Here is a 19810-nt window from a genome sequence, read left to right on the forward strand (position 1 = left end):
CTAAGTGAAGCCAGATTCCTTTTAGAGAAATTCTGTTGGTTGAGGCTTTATGATAGCCACCTACTGTCTCCGGAATTCAAGATTTTTTTCTGAAACCAACAGAGAAAGATTTAAAGTATTTAAAACTTTTACTACAGTTAGCATTTCTAAATTCAGTATCATTTCCTTCCATCCAAAGATAAAACCATTGTGTAATATTGACAACATGACCCCATTAGATTTGTGTGTAACCAGTGGCGTCGCGTCCACATGTGCAACCTGTGCACGACACAGGTGTAAATAATTAAAAATAAAATGCGTTTAGATTTTTATAGATTTTATGGCCACATTATAGCTGTACTTCTTTACTCCAGACCACAAGTGACCATGAATAAACTGTCTATAGTGTGGCTCAATTGAATCTTCGACCTTGGTTTTGAAGCAAACCAGCAAAGGATTAAATTCAGTTCGGATGGTTTGCCTAATCCCTAATGCATTGTTTTCTGAGCATGTCGATATCACTACCATGACAAAACTCGTTAAATAGTGTACCTAAAGCGAGCTTTTTTGGGTGGCGGGTGGCAAGTTTGGAATGGTCAATACCTGATGTAAGCCAAGCAGACCTTCTATCACCTCTTGAAACATACCACAAATTTCCCACAATACATGGCGGTTTGCACCACTAGTTGTAATTGAAGCATTCAGCAGTCTCGCGTCAAACGGGAGCAACACGGAAACAGCAGTCTGGTACGCTTTGGACGTGTATCATACTTGCAGACCGGTATAAATGTGTGAGTTTAAATTAGAAGAACATTTGTGATGTATGGGTGCCTAAAATGTGCATTTCTTGCTGTGCACTTGGATCAATGACGTTTATATATGGTCTGGGCCAAAGGGCTTATTGGTGTTAGTGAAATGTGCAAATGGTTAGTGGTGTTCGTATTATATTGCAATGATTATCTTTTTACACGAAACAGCTGTTTTTAGTGACGTATTTCTACCTGTTCTCAGTATGTTGACAGTGACGTATATCTATCTGTTCGCAGATGTTCAGCAATGTTTACAACATTTTTGCTTCTAACACCAGCAAGCTGCCTGTTGGCGTTGACCTTATATAAATGTCATTGCACTTGGATATCTGATTGCAGGCAAAGAGCAATGAGTTGGATTACCGAGGTGAAGCAGTCGGTTAAGTTGTGTGAGTAAAACCCCGAGGGGCACGCAATAACCTTTAACTCCTACGCAAGCCTTTTTTAAGTACAATAATTACAGTTAACTACATGATTAATTACTTTAATTACGAGCGTCGGAATTTTTTTGATTTAATTACTTTTAAGTACAAATTTCAGCTTTAATTACAAATCGCATAAATTAAGTACATTAACTCCATTAATGTACAGCGAGAAAAGTACTTAAATTCCCCCAGCGTACCGTTAGACCCTTTCGATATTGGCCCGTGAAACAAAAATTTCACAGGCCCTTTTGCTACGTTAAGGATAATGTCAGCTCTGATAGATTGTATCGCTACCGCTGTTATGACTTCAGAATAGACCCTATAAACATACATCTCCCGGGACCTACGAGGAAATCTACGTTGGTGATTGGTGCCAATTCACATGTAACGATCGGTTCGTGATTGGAAATGTAGTCGGATTTCAATACTGCCGAGGTGTAGGCAGGGCAAAAACCTATACCCTGGATCACGCCCCTGTCAAAGCGCAGAAGAATGCGACAACGAAAGGAATGTTTGTTTGTGCTAACTGGTTCAACCTAAGAAATAACGGATTTAATTTAGTGGATGTGAACGAAACCATAATTACAATAGAAAATTATGTTAAGCACGTTTTGCCTCTTTGTATTTAACCCCAAAATGTTTGGTTAAGGGGAAGTTTACCGCCCCGAAAATATAGTTTTTTTGACACGTTTTTTTTTTTCAAATGGGAAAAATTGTCAAAAATTCAAGAAAATCAGTTTTTTTCTTAGATTATTAACACAATTTACATGTAAAAATATTATTTATTTCTCCACGGATACGAATTTTGTTCATTCAAATCAAAAATAAATTTGTTTATACCCTAAACATATGAATGATTCAAAGTAAATTGAAAACATGTTTAAAACTAAAATATTTATTTTGAATTAAATTCAAAAGCATGTTTTTTTTTAGCAATATAGAAATTAATCGTATTTGAAAGCATCAGTCACCGATGTGTCTGTGTTTGACTGGCGATGATCGATTTCTGTACGTGGTACCTGATCAAGTGGGAACGGTGACAAAGGCGCAGAAGGCGGTAGTTCTTTCGCTGGCCATTTCGCAGGATCGGAAGTTTTTTTTTAGGCCGATAAGGGGCTGTTCATAAACTACGTAGACATTTTTTTTATTATTGACCCCCCCCCCCTGCGTAGACAATTGTCCATACAAATTTTTTAAAATTTGTATGGGCCGTGCATAATTGTCAACCCCCCCCCCCCCTAAACTGTCTACGTAGTTTATGAACAGCCCCTAAGAGAAAGAGCTGAACGGACACTGGAGCTGGTGAATACTTTGGACATTCACACGCTGCGCTACTTCCGGGAAAAAGTCGCAACTAGAATGCAATTGTCTTCCCGGCACGGATAACTTGAGTGTGTCAAGTTGATCGGTAACGATCATTTCGTGTCCTGTGCACATGGGACTCATCGTTTCCTATCGGTTTGGAGTTCTGCCCATAGTATTTTTTGGTTGACCCATGGAAAGACGAATAATGGGGAGGCGGATTTCACAAGTGCTATCGCGTCAATTGTGAATACGGATGTGATCATATAATGGCGATAATACAAATAAAAGCACACAATTGGTTTGAATCATCTTAGTGTCTGCAACCAAAACCTGATTATATTTTTTTTGTTAATGAACCCTGCCTTAAATCTGTTAATTATTATTAGTATAATAATATTAAGTTTGAAAGAAATATTGAAATAATCGAAGAATTCACGCGTAACATCAGAAAATTAATGAAAATGTAAATATTTCTTCCATTGAATCTGTTAATTCAGGCACAAGCTAATATCATTATCTGTCGAACTGTGCTGCGAGCATGGCTTAAAATTCGAACATTTTTTAATCGGGAGGAAATTTGCTCGAGGAATTGCTTGAATTTAAGGAAATGTAAAATTTGAAGACCCATCCCATTTCATTTTACGGCAATCACGGGCCTCATTTTGAGTATCACTTCCTTTTCACTGTATATTGTCGCTAGAGTTGTAAACCGATATAACCCACTCGTGACAATAAATTTTATTCTAGTTCTGCATTAAAGAGCATTATTCAACGAATACAGTGCACTAGATACGACATTATGTTGAACGTACAAAACGAGAGTGAAATCGATTGTCGCGAGTGGATTATTTCAGTTTTCAACTCTAGCATGGTGCTCCAAGAAATTTAGTATAAGTATTCGCCGAATTGGTCATGTTTGTAGTCTAGTAAAACATTAATTGGCGTATTTCTGGGTGTAAGAAGTGTTTTTGAATAAATTGATTCATTCGAGTATGTGTTAAGGGTTTTCATCAATTTTTTTTTTAAATAGTTCGAGAATAAGGATTTGCGTACGTTTTTAATTACATTTGTGTAACTTTAATTACATTAATTACAGAAAATAAATTTTTAATTACATTAATTACGTAATTAAATTGAAGTACGTGTTAATTACACTGGCACTGCTTTGATTACGCGAAATTAAGTTTAATTACGTGAAATACTTAATTTTCATTTTTAATTACTTAATTACATAGTTGAACACCTTGTACTTTAGATCCAACGCAGTCAAAAAGGCTATTGCGTGCCCCTCGTAAAACCCCTGTACGATACATGCAATTAGTGACGTCACTAATTGCGTTTACGTTGATTTTTTGGATTACTAATCCAACCATATTTCACGATCTGCTTCACCTCTCTCTGTACCTCATTGGGAAAAGAGAGGAATGGTGAAAGAGAGCGCAAAAGCTCGCTCTCACCGCTCTCACCCTCTTGTCAGTTGTAAATCTATCAATCAAATCTCTCTGATGGTTGCGCCGGTGCGCCTGTCCACACTTATGAGCCCCTGGTCCATTCTGATAGTGTTGCTACCCAAGGGACTTTATGAATTTTCTCTAGATTATGAAACTGTATCAAAAAATGTTTTCGGAAGTGTTTGACGGATATTCTTCATTACGCTTCAGTCGAAAGAGAACTCTTCGACTTCCTTGTGATAAAAACGAGAATTAGTTAAGTTTTGCAATTCCTCCTACTTCGGTTGACGCAAAAAGAGCCATACAAGTTTTGTGTACACAAGATGATAGGCCCTTCAAATGTTACGTTAGATAGTGAGTAATATAAAGAATATGTCCTTCGTATTCATGGAGCATTGAAAAAAAAAAAACAAAAACTAATATGTGGTGGAAAACTTTAACGAACAAAGTTTGGTGCACAGGTAAACAAATGAGGCACGCGACGCGTCTGTGTGTAACACTTTTAACGTAGTTTTTGAATTATTGGACTTGATTACGAGGACTTTTCAACACCGGCTCTCTTTAAGATGACTGTTTGTAGTGTCCTAAGTTTTAATTTTTGTGTGTGTTGTAAGTCTAGTATGTCATGGCATGTTAGATTTAAATTTATGGGAACAAACATCCGATTGATGACCTTGACAAATGTTCAGAAAATAATCTTTAACAAATGTATGGTGGTCCTGAAATGGACCGCTGGTGAGCTGAATGTTGTTTGGAACGAGGGTGACGCGCTTGGCGTAGACGGCCCACAGCGACTCAAGAAGAGCTACTGAATCTGATCAGTAGCGGTGCGGTTTCTTCCTCTTTCTTCGGTGAATGGAAGCTCATGTGGGCTGCAGCTCGCAGCTTGCGGGCAGCTTTTCGTTGTGTACTGGAGAACAATGTCACGATCGACCAGACAACACCACACACGGTGATTGAATAAGCACCGGTTGGAGAGACCGGATGGAACTTGATGTTGAAATCTGTGTTAAGCAAAGCACTTTTTGCAGGCAATCGGTAATAATTTTGATCACCATTGTAACAGTTGGACATTTGTGTAATTTTCAATAGTGATCTTTTGAAAATTGATAAAGTGTTCATTTTAACAATGAAAATTTCCAATCGGTTGGCTTGTTAAGAATTAAAATCCATCCGCTATTGACAGAATTACATATAACTGATCAAAGCCTGATTTTGGTTTTTTGAAATTGCAACCCCAATATGTTGCCGAAAGACGTAATCGTACGTCAAAAATTGGAACATGGAATGCCCTAACATTAGTCCAGTAGCGTAAGGATCAACTCGCCAGCAAGGCACTTCACCTAAAGCACAGATTCTTGGGATTGAGCAAAGTTCGTCAACCGACCTTTTGCAAAGAAGGGTCTTCATAATGCTGTGTTATTCAGTAAACTCTCCATATCTCGATATTTAAGGGACCATCGAAATATGGAGAGATCGAGGAATAGAACATAAATAGCCTACTAAACCGTTTGAAGGGACCGAGATAACCATCGACATATAGAAAAAAGTGGTCATATATCGAAATATAGAACATTGAGATATGGAGAGTTGACTGTAAATCGACTCAGATTGACGAGATCGGAACATGTCGACAACCACTGCACCGAAAGGTACTATCATTCTGGCCATGAGATTAGAACCGACCGGAAACGTTTGAGTGTTCAGGATCACATTGGCCACAACCCGGACAAGTACCTGGGGAAGTGGTCAGAATCTGACTTGAGCTAAAACCCATCTTGCGAATCACATAAGCATTCAAAACAAAGATCATTAGTAGCCTAGTTGAGTGTCTAGGTTCACATTGGTCACACCTGGACTTGTTCCTGGTTACCCTGGAAAAGCGGCCAGAATCTGATTTCAGAACCTAAATCCATCATGCGGTACATCAAATCACATGTGAATTTAAAAATAAGGTCTTTGGAAATTTTATTGAGCCTCCAGCATCACCTTGGAATCAACTGGACATGTTCAGGGTTCCCCCGGGGCAGTACCACGTATCTGACGTGCCATATGGCACATTAGATCACAGGTAAATTCAAAAATAAGATCATTTGAAATCTTATTGAATCTTCAGGATGACCATGAATACACTTGGAAATTGTCCGGATTCCCTGGAAAAGCGACCAGAATCTGACTTGAACTAAAACCCATCATGCTACACCTCAAATAACATGTCAATTCAGAAATAAGATTTTTGGTAGTCTACTTGAGTCATACCCGGACAAGTACAGGTTACCCTGGGGAAGTGATCTGAATCTGAGATGAACTAAAACCCATCAAAAGTCGCATGAGCACTGAAAAATGAGATCATTGTTAGTCATATTCAGTGTTCAAGGCAAGGGGTAGGTCACTCCGCACACCAATCTTGGGTCATATTTTTTGTCAGTGTGCCACAAGTGTGCCGCAGGTGTGCCGATTGTGCCGGTCATAGAGCAAGCTGCGATTGTTTGTAAAATACCCATCTTGGCAACCCGGGATTTCGGACACCTTGAATGTTTTGGTTTGAAATCGCAAAGATAAATCGGATTGAGAATGACGCGGGAAGTGGCGGGTGTGCGAAGTTTTGGTGTTTTGTCTTCATAGGATAATAAAAGTCCTGTGTTTTAAGGTTTTATAATGCCATCAAAGGCAGACCAGAAACCTAGCCTTTCGTGATATGAAAGCAACGGTCTATGAGCGGCCGGAAAGAGTTGGAACCAGTGGGGAACATCGTTGGAGACCGACTATAGAGGATGATGAATAGGCTTCTGTAGTTTGTTTTGTGTGAGTTGCAGCAGTATTTGAATTAAGGGTACTAATGGGGCCTGATTAACTGCCTCTTTCCCTTAAGCCCACTGTAGAACCTACACTTCGTATTTAGATGTATAAGTGAACTGCTGGTCTGAGTTCTTCTGGTATATTCAATTAGAGGATGTTCCTAAATAAACAGTCAAACAGCACGTAATGTTGTGAACAACTTCAATGACAGTTGTCCAGTAGTGCTCTCATCTTATTTACAACAATCCAATGCCGAGATTGTGCCGAAGCTGTACCGATGGATGTGCCCAAGCTGTGTCGAATCTGATTTCGGCACAATGTGGGGAAGTGGTCAGAATTTGACTTGAACTTGAACCCATCATGTGTGTGTGTGTGTGTGTTTGTGTCATTCTCTACCCATCACCCAGCTGGGAGCGCTGGACAAATAAAACTGCGAATAATTTGATCAAATCTAATGCTCCGTAATGGTGCCCTTCATGTTGTGAGGATCAGTACTTAAAAAAGATAACTTCTGAGGCATAACAAGATAACTTCTGAGGTATAACAACTTTAAGGAAAAGTATGTACTAATGTCCACAACAGGTACAGCAAAACATCACATAGAGGCCCTTATTCGCACTATCTATTTATGAGATGGATAATAACTAGGTAGGTCATGGCTTTTCATACACATTTCCTGACAGTTGGTGAAAGGTCATTTGGATTCAAGCTGCTGTACGGGTAAGTTGAACACTGATTAGCTGCGTCGTGGGTGATTTGCCCATAATTAAAATCGGCGGATTTTCACACTATTCAGGGATAGAAGGACAAGATGAACCACCGCAGAAATTTGAAGCTTGAACCGGGTTGCATTTATAAATGCATTTTATATTATATTCTGGAATAAATTTAATGTTCACTAAATGGATGTATCTCACCAAATTTTCAGCCAGATCCTGTTTTTCTCCAAACATATTTTTGTTTTCCCTTCTTAACTCAGTGAAGTGATGCCACTTTTTTTTTCGTATTTAATTCTGTAGTATCGCGTAACATTTGAAAAGGGCCTATCCTCGTTGATCGATTCTCTTCATCAACTTGCTCTTTGATTTACCACGGCAAGATTAACGAATTTCTCGCTAAGCTCGCCTATAGCCTGGAGGAGAGAATCTCGGGCAACAATTGAGCTGTTAAATTGCGGAACTAATCGAGCAAATCACGACCAACAACCGAAAAGAGCACATCAGCTATTGCGAACAAAACTTCCGGCACCCGTTTTCTCGTGAATTAAGGCACGCCTACGCAAACTAACGCCATCTTTGGGCTGGGGGAAAGTTTCCCCTATCCGATGATGCCGATAATTTGCGTTCGATTGGCGAGGAAAGAATAATCAAAGTTTTTTTATGTAGCTTGATAGTACGTTTTCAATTGTTGGTCTACAATATATTGAATTGGTTCCGTTTTTTAAAATATCGACCGCCAGACTATAAATATAGCGACTATAGTTAGATTGCGCCTGAATCAACGAATGGAATTGCAGTCGGGTTATTCGCGAAAGAGAAAACCGATCAAAAATGATAGGCCCTTTTCTCGTGTTGCGCGAGTATTTTCGTCGCAATCTATATCTGACTGACAAAATCTGCAAAATTTCCGTATTATGGTCTCAGTGCGGATTTACGTAAATCTTCATTGAGCAAATTCATAGTTCAGAAGAAGTTTGTTCTATGTTTAGAATCATGAAAAATGACTGAAGTTTGCTTTCTAAAGAATTTGTCTATTTAAAAAATCTTGCAATCCTACTATCTTGATAGCGGCGCCGGTGGTGTAGTGGTAAGCGTGATTGCTCTCACCCCAAAAGGCCTGGGTTCAATCCCAGTCGGTGCCGCCGGGATTTCCTGAGGCATACAATCTCTGATGCCTCTCCGTCGGAAGGAAAGTAAAGCCGTTGGTCCCCGGTTCATGAGTTGAACCCTGGCAGCATTGGTGCTCAGCACGGAAAACAAATCAAGGAAGAAAAAAAAAAGATTGTATATAATAAGATTGTGCTCATAAAGCTCCAGTTGTAAGCCAAGAAGAAGAAAGTGATTTATATACATTTCGCTTTTCGTAAAACTCATATCAGCTCCACATAGATAAGCCACAATTATATCCTAAAATTACTGTCATGATAGGAAATAAACGTAAAGACATAAATCAATTGATTATTGAACTATGATTTGGACTCCAATTCAAACTAGCAATTGCTGTTCAATTGAGCATAAAAATATAAATAAAAATATCCATTAAGGCCTCGTCTATCTATGGATAATATCAAAAACGAGGTTATACTGAGTAACAAAGGTTCTATTCACCTACCCGGTGGATCAATAAGGGTTTTGAATTATAAAATTGGTATTACATGTCTACTACTGTACATAGAATACTGATTTACGGCTACAAGATCATCCAGTATTCCGTGCTTCCAATTGGATTTATGTCGGAAGAGGCTCAGGAGGCGTGGTTTTCGAATATTTCGAGATACAGGGAAAGCTTTAGTCGGAAGTCTTCCAGAGAAAAAAACGAATGAGGACATATCTAATCGGCTTAGTGTCATCTGACCCTGTAATCTCTCAGCGAGTCGCCGAAGAAACCCGCTCAAGTATTGCCAAGAGAAGTCTAAGATTTTATTGTAGATATTTCAGAAGATGAAGGTCGATTTTAGAATTTAATGTATGTGAATTATTATTAAACATAAGCTGTTATTAAATATAAATCTTCCAATTAAATAAACGTTTTGATCTCTAATTGCTTGCTATAGTTATTGAAATTTTGTTCTATGAATAGTCATTATTCCAATTTAGAAAAATATTTGCGTATGCACCTGAGGCCTATAAAATTGAGCTTAAATTTTGAGACAAAACTACAAGCTAACAAGTTTTGGGTTTTCGCTCAATACTCCTATGTGATTAGACTGCCATACGTCTTCATTAATTTATAGTGACTGTAAAATGGTCATGACGCATGGTAGCCTAGTCTTATAGGAGCATTGAGAAAAAATCCAAAACATGATAACTTCAAACAAATATAACTCAAAAACATCGCTGATTTATTTATATGTTGTGTAAAAAGCCTAAATTGGCAGCAAAAAATATGAAAACATATTGTGCCCTTTATCTTCAAACCATGAAAAACATATAAAACAAATGCAATCAATGTTTGTCAACACAAAATTTCAAGTTTTAAATATCAGAAAATTTTTTTTTTAATTATTTTTAATTACTTTTCGTTTGATATTTTGATCTTTAAAATCGGTCCAGATTTAAAAGTTATGATTTTTTGAAAAATCAATTTTTGAAACCCTAACATGGAAATGGTCACCTTAATGACAAAAAAAAGTATGGGTCCAATATTTTGCGATAAGGAACAAAATTACCATTTTTTTTTATGAAATTCTGAGAACCACTATATCGTTTTGCTATGGAATGGTTGAATATGCAGAGATATAATGTGTATAGGCTTGCAATCCTGAGACATTGAAGCTTTAACAATTAAATAATCAACTTGGTCAAACTGTTTCAAAGTTGCATTCCAATGTGCAACAGTTCATCCTAAATTTGTCTGGGTTAAATAAGTCATGCCCAATCGAAAGCGTTACTCAACAAGTTTCAAACTCTTCTTAGAATCTAAATTATAAACAACATCATCTTATAAATAAGTCACACTCATATTTCAAATCAACAAAGTTTTTCAATTGTGTCTACACATCCTTGTGCATTGAAGGTTACATAACGCGATGCTTTCTGTTTCCAATTCTATTCATGAACAATAGTTCCAAACAAGGTCAGCTAAGCCAACCAAAAGTGAAACATCCTTTCACACGACAACAACCAGCTTCTTCGAATTACCCTGCCTGAAACAGCATGCTTCATAGTTTTTTTTCTCTCTGTTGGTTGCAGCTTCTAAGAAGCCGGTTCCACGCTCCAGAAATCAACCAGAAATGAAAATGTTTTAATTATGCTGCACACAAACAATACCTGATAACAATAGCAGTGTGCTGCATATTTTTCCTCTTTTTTTGAATATCCCCAACCCGAAGAACCCGAACCTGTGTACGGCAAGTGGGAAGAAAAGAAAAACGAAACATTTCCACAACCTACATGCACTGCTCCGGTCGAGAGCCGAGTTGAGTCACCGCCACCAGAGCAGACCCGAGGAGAAGAGTGATACCTACATATTCTTTTCTTCTGTGCACATCACCGGAAAAGAGTTATGAAAAGCGACAGCCTTGAGCGGGTTGGTCCTAACTTTACCTGCGAGTCCTGAGGCAGCGAGGGCAAACTTCTAGATGGGGTTGTAAAAGTGCATTACCGACCGAGCACGGGACGGGGGCGACGGGACGCCGGCCAGGAGAAAAACGAGGTAATAATGAAAACAAGGCAAGGATGATACTGTTCTTAAGAGACTGAGGTTTTTCCGCATTCTTCTGACACTTTCCGTGCACACCCAGCTAAGGGGGTAGAAGAGAAAAAAAAGAGTACAGCAACACCGCAACAATGGGCAACAGCAGTCAGTCAGTGTTGTAGCAGAAGAAACAGCACGGCCGCTGCGACAGGAAAGGGATTTCAGCAGGTGTAAAGCTTCGAATCCCAGGTCAATTTCTACGGGCACGGGGGTGAAGCTGTGCGGCGTGTGACACAGTGCTAGAGGGGGCGAAAATGTGGTTATCTTCGTGTTTTGCTTATTTCAGGTTTGCGAACTGAAAAGGGTTCAAGTTACGAACGATGCTGACGGCGTGAATGAATGATGGCAGTGGAGCTATGAGCGTGAAATCTGGGTCACCTCCGAGTTATGGATTTTGATTTATTTAAATGCTTCGTTGAAATTCAAGACGGGCATTTTTTTTTCAGCTTATTGGACACGGTGGGCTGAGCATTGAAGCAGGAAGAGCGACATGTGATGAGGCTATTGACTGTGGATAAGACTTCGCACTGGATGGCTTCATTCAGGAGAGGAGAACAATAGAACATCCTTGGCAACTAGAAGCGATTGTTCGGCATTCAACAGATTGTCGCTCAGCAAGTAAGTAAGGATCAAAATGTATAGCTTCACGACCCCGCTTATTTATAATTACCCTTGAATCATTGCTCATCTCTTACCGAATGCACTTCTCATACCAGCATACCGTTGATATTTGGTAAGCACCAACGGTTGTACTTTCTAATTGTCACGCGATCGTAGCCGGCAACGCTTCATTCACTATTTCCCGGTCAAATTCACCCGCGATTCACAAGCACTATATACGTAGATATATTCTGACTGAACTCAAAATCGTGTCTCACACCGCATCTCGCATCCGCACTCAACGAACCTACACAACAATCTAATTCAATAACCATTGCCGTCGTTTATATTCTCTCAAACACTGCATCCCGCAAAACGATTTCTATCATATTCGTTGTTTCGGGTTGTTGCAAAAACCAAACCCCCCGTTAGCCACCGGATAGGGGCAACTCTCCCGGAGAGCACGTCACAAATGGCCCAACACGCAATTGGGACTGATTAAAACGTGTGTCGTATGCGAACAACGCCGCCACCACCACTACCAGGCTGACGGCCAAGCTACTGCTGCAGTAGTTCTTCTACACTGTTGCACGACTGGGAAATGCAACCTAACTGCCGTCCGTCGACGTCGTCGTTGTCGTCGTCAGTGACCGACCGGTGCGCGGGCGAAATCTTGTCTCACTTTCAGCAGAGCATCGATCTAGATAACGGGGATCTAATTAGACCGGCTACTAATACGATACTGGTCGTCTGCACCAGTTTCGAACGTAGTCCAACCTACAGCAGCTTTCCACCGACTGAGTAATATTGTTTGAATTAGACGAAATTGAGTGAATGGTGTGTGTGTGTGTGTGTGTGTGTATGTGTGTGTAGGAATATATCAGAGTTATTTTTTCTCTTTTTGATAAGAACCCATAGATAAGAGCTTCAGTTGAATCGATACGGTATTTAATGGGCTTGGATTGCTGGGTGTATGGAAGTCGAAATTGTTGGGTGTTTGTACGGTAAGCCCACAGGAAGTGATTCAGGCAGTATGTACTGCGCTGCAATGGAAATTAAACCATTTGTTTTTATCAGAAGCCATTATCTATGGAGGTTTTATATATCATTTGTGGGATTTAGTGTGTTTCGATGTATGACCTTCAGAATCAGTAAATTTAATTTTTTTTTTCGAGTACTAATGGTATTAAATTGATGATTAAAATTAAGCAGGGAATGTTGTTAATTTCCAAAACTGTGCATCGAACTACGATTAGTAAACAACCAAGCGTCTCCATTTGTTTGTGGTTCAGAAATAACGTCAAATGGAACTCGACAGAAGGAAACATATTGTGCACAAACACCTGGAAAATCCGGAGTGGTCCGGTTCCAAGCTGACTCAAGTGCTCAAGATGCCGAAAACAACAGTATGTCGAGTGCTCAAAACCTACAAGGAAACCCTGAGTGTGGAAAGGAATCAGCGGACCTACGAAAAAACTGGAACCAGGGATCGTCAGCTGCGCAGCAAGGTGTAGAGGTGCGTTATAGCAAAGAAAGGAACAGTAACTTCATGCAAACGCTGAACCAGAAAGTTTTTACTCTGACGATTAAAAAATCAACATCGATTTTTTCTTCCCCTAATCATTTTATATTTAGCGTGTTCGTTTATGCCAGTTTAATCTGGAATAAAACGGTATAATTTCTGACTACGTTTTGAAATGACCATTAGCTTTACAGTTCATCATACTTAATACGAACTGTTGTTTTAAAGCTCCCAACAATTTGCACAAACAATTTTTTTGACGTAGAACTACGTCTTTGTCGACTATACTGGGGTGCAAATCAAAAAATATGTGTGGTGAACTGCCGGTGGACGCATAACTGTCCCATGTTACATTTCGTCATTTTTGAGATTTTGATGCTAATCGTCATATTTTGATGCATATTTTTCGAATATCACATAAAAACATACTGTTTATTCTACAAAAGCTCGAAAAAATGTGAAGTCATTTTGTCCCATTGAGAAAATGGACGCATATTTGTCCCATTGAGAAAATAGACGCATATTTGTCCCACTACACCAATTCCAACTAAATATAAAAAAAATGTTTAACAAATTTAATCTTACATTACTATTCAGATGTTTGTTGCTTTGTCGGAAGGTCAATAAAAAAAGGTTTTTCTTCTTCGGTAATAACAGGTACAACAACCGCCAACAGGGAAGCCTTCCTATCCGCTTCAATTCCTCGAGGAGACTTTTGCCAGCGTACATTAGCTTCAAGAGAGAACGTATCCTTTTCGATCAACCGGAGTTGCTTCTTGGAAAACAGTTTGCAGTATACGAGGTCCTCGCTGTTGATGTTGCTTGCGTATCCAAGTTCATAACGTCCCTTTTGAAATACCACTTTTCGCATGGTGTCCACATATGGGCGGGGCTTGCACAAGTTCAACGTGTACTGTGAGACAGTTAGCTCAGCTTGGAAGAAGTCAGCCACTTCCATGTCAAGTACGTCAACATTTTTCTTGGCACAACCAACCACAGATTTGAAGTGTTCAAAGGTTACGACTCGTTCGTGACGCATTTTGTTTTCGACCGCTCCGTGAAATTAATCGGCGGCCATAAAGGTGTGGCCAGATTCGAAAAATTTAAACAGTATTTGGTCAACCTGAATATCATTACTGTTTATCAAGAGGATGATGTGTTGGAACAAATTCCAATTCTTGTTCTGTGATGAACAATTGTCCAACCAAAACGTAATCTTCTTCAGGTGTGCGTACTTCTTAATTACTTTGTAAAAGCAACTGAGCATGTCGTTGGCTGTGCGGCCACTGATCGACTCGGGCAAAATACACGCAGACACCGGAAATGATCGTGCATATGCGCCGACTGGGGCAAAGGTCTCGTTAAAGACCAAAAGCCTTGATGAAAAGATAACACTCTTGAATCCATCCAGTCGAGGAAGTTGAATGACCTAGAAAACATATGCATATCTTACAAATAATGTCACATACCATAATGTAATTCCAATCACTTACTTTTTGTAGATCTACTGAAAATACCACCTCGTTTGGTGATGTTGAGTCGCCATCTGCACGATATGCCATTCGCGATTCGGAAGCACGCTTGATATGAAGTTCGTGCTCCGAGCAGCAGGTACAATCCTTTGCTTCCGAATGCTCAGCGACTTTCTTATGCAGTTCTGCAGCAACACACGTCTCGCATTGCTCATGCCCAAGCCGTACAAATGATATATTGCATTGTCTTACAACCTTGCAATACAGCGAATAACTTACTTTGACATCCTGCGTGGCTTCATAGTTCTTGTGCAGAGACTTCTCAGTCAAATCGGAAGGCAAATACAGGCGGTTCGGAGCATGCGCTCTCCGATAATGGGAGATTGATGGACCATAGCCAAAAACGTGTTCCTTGATGGCCTCGCGTGCATGCTTATTTCTACTATATTTCCCACGTCGGTATTCTCGAGGTCCATCTTGAGCTCCTCGAACGCATCTGTAAATTATATTGCTATTTTTTGCATATAATAAAGCCTGCATACAGCATTAAGAATGTTTTCTAATACATACCCACAATGTTCGCCAAATCCAAGAGTGTTCAAGAAAAACTTCCTACACACTTTTACGGGGTCACCACTTGAGCTGGGTACAGTGTATTTGTACGCAAGTTGTTTGGCCAAATCCTTCGCATTACGTTTTCGGCGCCGTCCGACAGGTGTTAGATGAGCATACTGCCTGATTAGATTTCCTTGGCCGACGTTATCCAGATCCCAAAAAGACTTATGGAACTGTAGCCTGTCATCTCTCGTGAACTTAGTGTTGCAATTTTTGAGGCAACCACAAGTTTCCAGAATTATCGCATGCGATTTGCGTCGTTTTTTAGCCGAATCTTCCTTTTTCCGTTCTTTTTTAGTTTTTTTTCCTGTAACTTCTCTCTGGCTGTTGCTCGGAAAAACTGCAAGAGCTGTCCGAATCACAGGATCGACTAGCGGTGTTGCAATCCGGCCGCTCCAAGTTTGTTGTTGTTTCTCTTTCGGATCTGCTTTTTTCGGCGCTTGTTCCGGCTTCAAAATTTTCATCGCAGCAACCAGTTTGGCTGGAAACTGATTGATTGACCTCAGTGTTTACCGACTGTGATGCTTGCGGAAATCGTTCACCCGTGCCGTTTTCCAGGTCAAACCCATGGAATTCTTCTTCACTCTCACTGGAACCACCGTACTGTTTCAAATATTCCAAGCCAGACATTTCCAGTTCCGGTTCTTCTGATAGCTTCTGATGACACTAAAAATCAGCACTATAAAAAAGAAAACACACCCGACTCGCACGAAGTGTCAAACGTAACAACAACAGCAACCGAGAAATTGTTCACAGTGGGACAAATATGCGTACATTTTTCGACTCATCAGGAAAATTCGCGGCATAAGTGTCCCAGAAGATTTTTTATCGAAAAAAAATAGTTTTTTTGGTAAAATTTTGTTGAGTTGTGTATGGAACAGTTAAATTTCGACAGTTTTAAGAAATAGAACAGAAATTTACAGCGAAATTTCACGACAACGGCAAAAAGTGTTTTCAAACTTTAATCGCAGTTTTCTCAGTTTTGTGTTTTGTAACATGGGACAGTTATGCGTCCACCGGCAGTGAAGGAGTGTTAGGTTTTGAACGCTTGTAACTTTGTCATTTATAGATGAAATTAAAATCCAAATACGCCAATCGATAGGATATTACATTACAAACTTGCTGAAATAAATATTTTTCCAATTTTTCTGTAATTAAACTTTTGCAAATGTATAAATGATAATTTTATCACTTTTTTCATGAAATAAGCCTTTTTCCCAAACCCAGTCATCATAAACGAATACCACTTGGTAGCACATCATTCTGCTTGAACCTGAAAATATATAAATCAGCGCTGCTCTCCTGCCTCTGCTCATGATTCTCTGCTTGAACGTCAAGCAGTTGAGTTCGGTCTTTGCTCGCTTTGTCGAGTTGTTCGATAAATCTATAGTTTGTTACAAACGTTTGCAGATATACTGCACGTCGCGTCGTCAGTAGTGTCGGTCGCATCGCGTGATGGGAAGACAGCGCTCTCGTGAACAAGCGGAGAAGAAGAACAGTGGTGAGGGTAGCTCGGTACCTACCTCAAATAGGTACGCTACTCTGCCCACCGATGTTGGAAATACCAACCCAGTCCCGGTGAAGCGGACGAAAAAGAGGAAGAAGAACCAAGGTCAGTCCGATGGTACGAGCGGACGCGACGATGTTACCGCGACGAACGCCAGCGACATCGGTGATTTCGGCGACGCCGTCGAAACCGAGAATTCTGCCGGCCCGAGTGCGGCGAAAATCAAGCTTCCTCCACTGGTGGTGAAGGTAGTGCCACTCAAGACGCTCATTGGCGATTTCGCATCGCTGGGCATCGCAGCTGACTACAAGATCAGCAGGATCGGCACTAAGGTGATGCTCCGGACGAAAGCGGAATACGAAATCGCAGTCAAATTCCTGAAGGATTCCAATGCGGAATACTTCACGCACGACATCCCCGGTGAAAAGCCCTTCAAGGTAGTCATCAGGGGTCTACCGGATGTTGATCCCAAGGCGATCGAAGAAGAACTCAAGGACCGGTACAAGCTGGCCCCAATCGCTGTCTTTCGGATGACGAGGCGAGACGAAAACGTGAAGACGTACCCGGATTGTCTTTTCCTGGTGCACTTCCAGAAGGGAACGGTGACGCTGAATGCGCTGCAGGCTATCCGCTCAATCTACTCCATAATCGTACGATGGGAGCCATACCGTGGAGGCCATCGCGATGTGACCCAGTGCCAACGATGTCTGAACTTTGGACACGGCACTCGCAACTGCAACATCAAGCCACGCTGTAGCAACTGCGCTCAAGAACACGCCACTTCCAACTGCCCTGCGGATGGAGCCGTGGCGTTAAAATGCGCCAACTGTGGTGGTGCTCATCAAGGTTCCGACAGACAGTGCTCCAAACGCGAGGACTTCAAACGCATCCGAAAACAGGCGGCAACTAACAACCAACCAGGACGCAAGAAGGACAAAGTCCCGGCATTTCGGACGGAGGATTTCCCGCCCCTTCGTGCTCCTCAGCAAAGGCAAGTGAATTCGCGGGTGCATTCCGCTCAAGCAACTTCCGGTGATTCTGCTGGCCAAAGCTCTCCATCCCCCCCTGGATTCTGGAGACAACCAACAGCGCAAAACAACAACCCCGATCTGTTCTCAGCGGATGAACTGATGGAAATCTTCGTCAACATGTCCGGTGCTCTTCGTAAGTGCCGCAATAAGCCCGAACAGATCCAAGTGCTCGGTAAGTTCATCATCCAGTATGGCGTCTAAACCGCTAAGTATCGTCACCTGGAATGCTTGCTCTGTAAGAGCAAAAGAGATTGAGCTTGCCGACTTCCTCCGCAAGCACAGCATCGACGTGGGCCTTCTAACCGAGACCCATCTAAAGTCCGGTGACAGCTTCTGGTTGCCTGACCACAACATTATCCGGCTTGATCGCACCAGCTCCAGGGCGGGTGGTGTTGCGGTCGTCGTCAAGAAAGGAATAAAATACCACACTCTATCCCATATCCGCACCACTATCATCGAGGCCCTTGGTGTGGAGGTGGAGTCGTCGACTGGATACGTCCAGTTCATCGCCGTCTACTGCCCTCGACAGTGTGCCGCCAGCAGTGGACTAGCGGCTAAATTCAAGAAGGACCTGTCCACCATCACCCGTACCGGTTCCCGCTTCGTAGTTGGAGGAGATCTGAATGCTCGCCATGAGGCCTGGCGGAACTACCAGCAGAACCAGAACGGTCGTCTCCTGTTCGACCACTCACAGCATGGGCTGTACTCCGTTTGGTTTTCGGATGAGCCAACATTTATCTCACCGGCGGGCAACCCATCGACGCTAGACCTGTTCCTGACAAATATCGGCTTGTCCAAGCCGGTAGCCTTGAACGAACTCAGTTCCGACCACCAACCGGTGGTGTCTGAGCTGGGCTGCAACGTGGCTCCTGCTTCAAGCCTGCGCAAGGACTATCATCGCGTAAACTGGGCCCAGTTTGGACGCGTGGTAGACAGGCACATCATCGACAACCCGCCGCTTGACACCGTGGAGGACATTGACCGAGCGTTGGAGGGACTCCACCAAGCCATAACCGTGGCTGACGAGGCGTGCATCCGACGAGTTCCTGTGAGGGGTAAGTTTATTGCTATTGATTCCCACACCCAACTCTTAATTCGCCTGAGAAATGTTCGTAGACGCCAGTTTCAGAGGACTGGAGATCAAGCGATGAAACGTGAAATGGCCGATCTGAACAAGGAGATTGCTTCCAGAATGGTCTCACTCCGAAACGAAAGTTTCGGGCGGCTTGTCCAGAATCTGGACGACCGCTCCAGACCATTCTGGAAAGTTGCCAAGGTCTTAAAGACGCACCCTAAACCCATTCCGCCACTAAAAGATGAAAATGATGACGATCGGCTCATAATCACCCCTCAGGAGAAAGCAAATGCGATTGGTGAGCATATTGCCAAATCGCACTTGCTTGGCTCCAACATCCAAAGTCCGCTCGAAGTTCAGGTTGAGCAATGCGTACTCAACTTTGATTCCTCCCCTTGTGCCATCCCTCCGGAGGATAGAATCACAGTTGAACAGATTTGCTCAGCGCTGAAATGCACCAAAAACATGAAGGCCCCCGGGTTTGACGGAATATTCAACCTAGTGTTGAAAAATCTCAGCATGAAGGTTCACTCTCTGCTGGCTGCTGTCTTCAACAGATGCTTGGAACTGCACTACTTTCCAAGCATCTGGAAGACAGCGAAAATCATACCTATCCGCAAACCCGGGAAGGACCCAACGCTAGCTTCAAGCTAAAGACCAATCAGCCTCCTTTCAGCGCTGAGCAAATTGTTCGAGAAACTCATTCTCAAACGTTTGCTCAAGTTTGTCGAGGAAAATAACATTCTCCTTCCGGAACAGTTTGGGTTCAGAAAGGGGCACTCCACCAATCACCAGCTAGTGCGG

At 41.6% G+C, this 19810-nt stretch overlaps 1 protein-coding gene across 3 annotated transcripts in view; it reads right to left on the reverse strand.

Moving 5' to 3' along the window:
* LOC135701628 (uncharacterized) overlaps positions 1–19810 on the reverse strand; it is a 326533-nt gene that overhangs the window by 77015 nt on the left and 229708 nt on the right. Inside the window, exon 1 of one of the 3 annotated variants that reach the window (XM_065222474.1) lies at positions 11880–12556. The exons of 1 other annotated variant lie outside the window; for it this stretch is intronic. The gene's annotated coding sequence lies outside the window, so the exon portion shown is untranslated. Of the gene's footprint in view, positions 1–11854; positions 12557–19810 lie in introns of those variants that run through there. One more of the 3 variants, XM_065222476.1, reaches the window with a different exon arrangement.

Source organism: Ochlerotatus camptorhynchus, unplaced genomic scaffold, assembly GCF_037179485.1.
Source record: "Ochlerotatus camptorhynchus isolate MF236.1 unplaced genomic scaffold, CSIRO-AGI_Acam_v1.1 ptg000170l, whole genome shotgun sequence".
In the NCBI taxonomy this organism is placed as follows: domain Eukaryota; kingdom Metazoa; phylum Arthropoda; class Insecta; order Diptera; family Culicidae; genus Ochlerotatus; species Ochlerotatus camptorhynchus.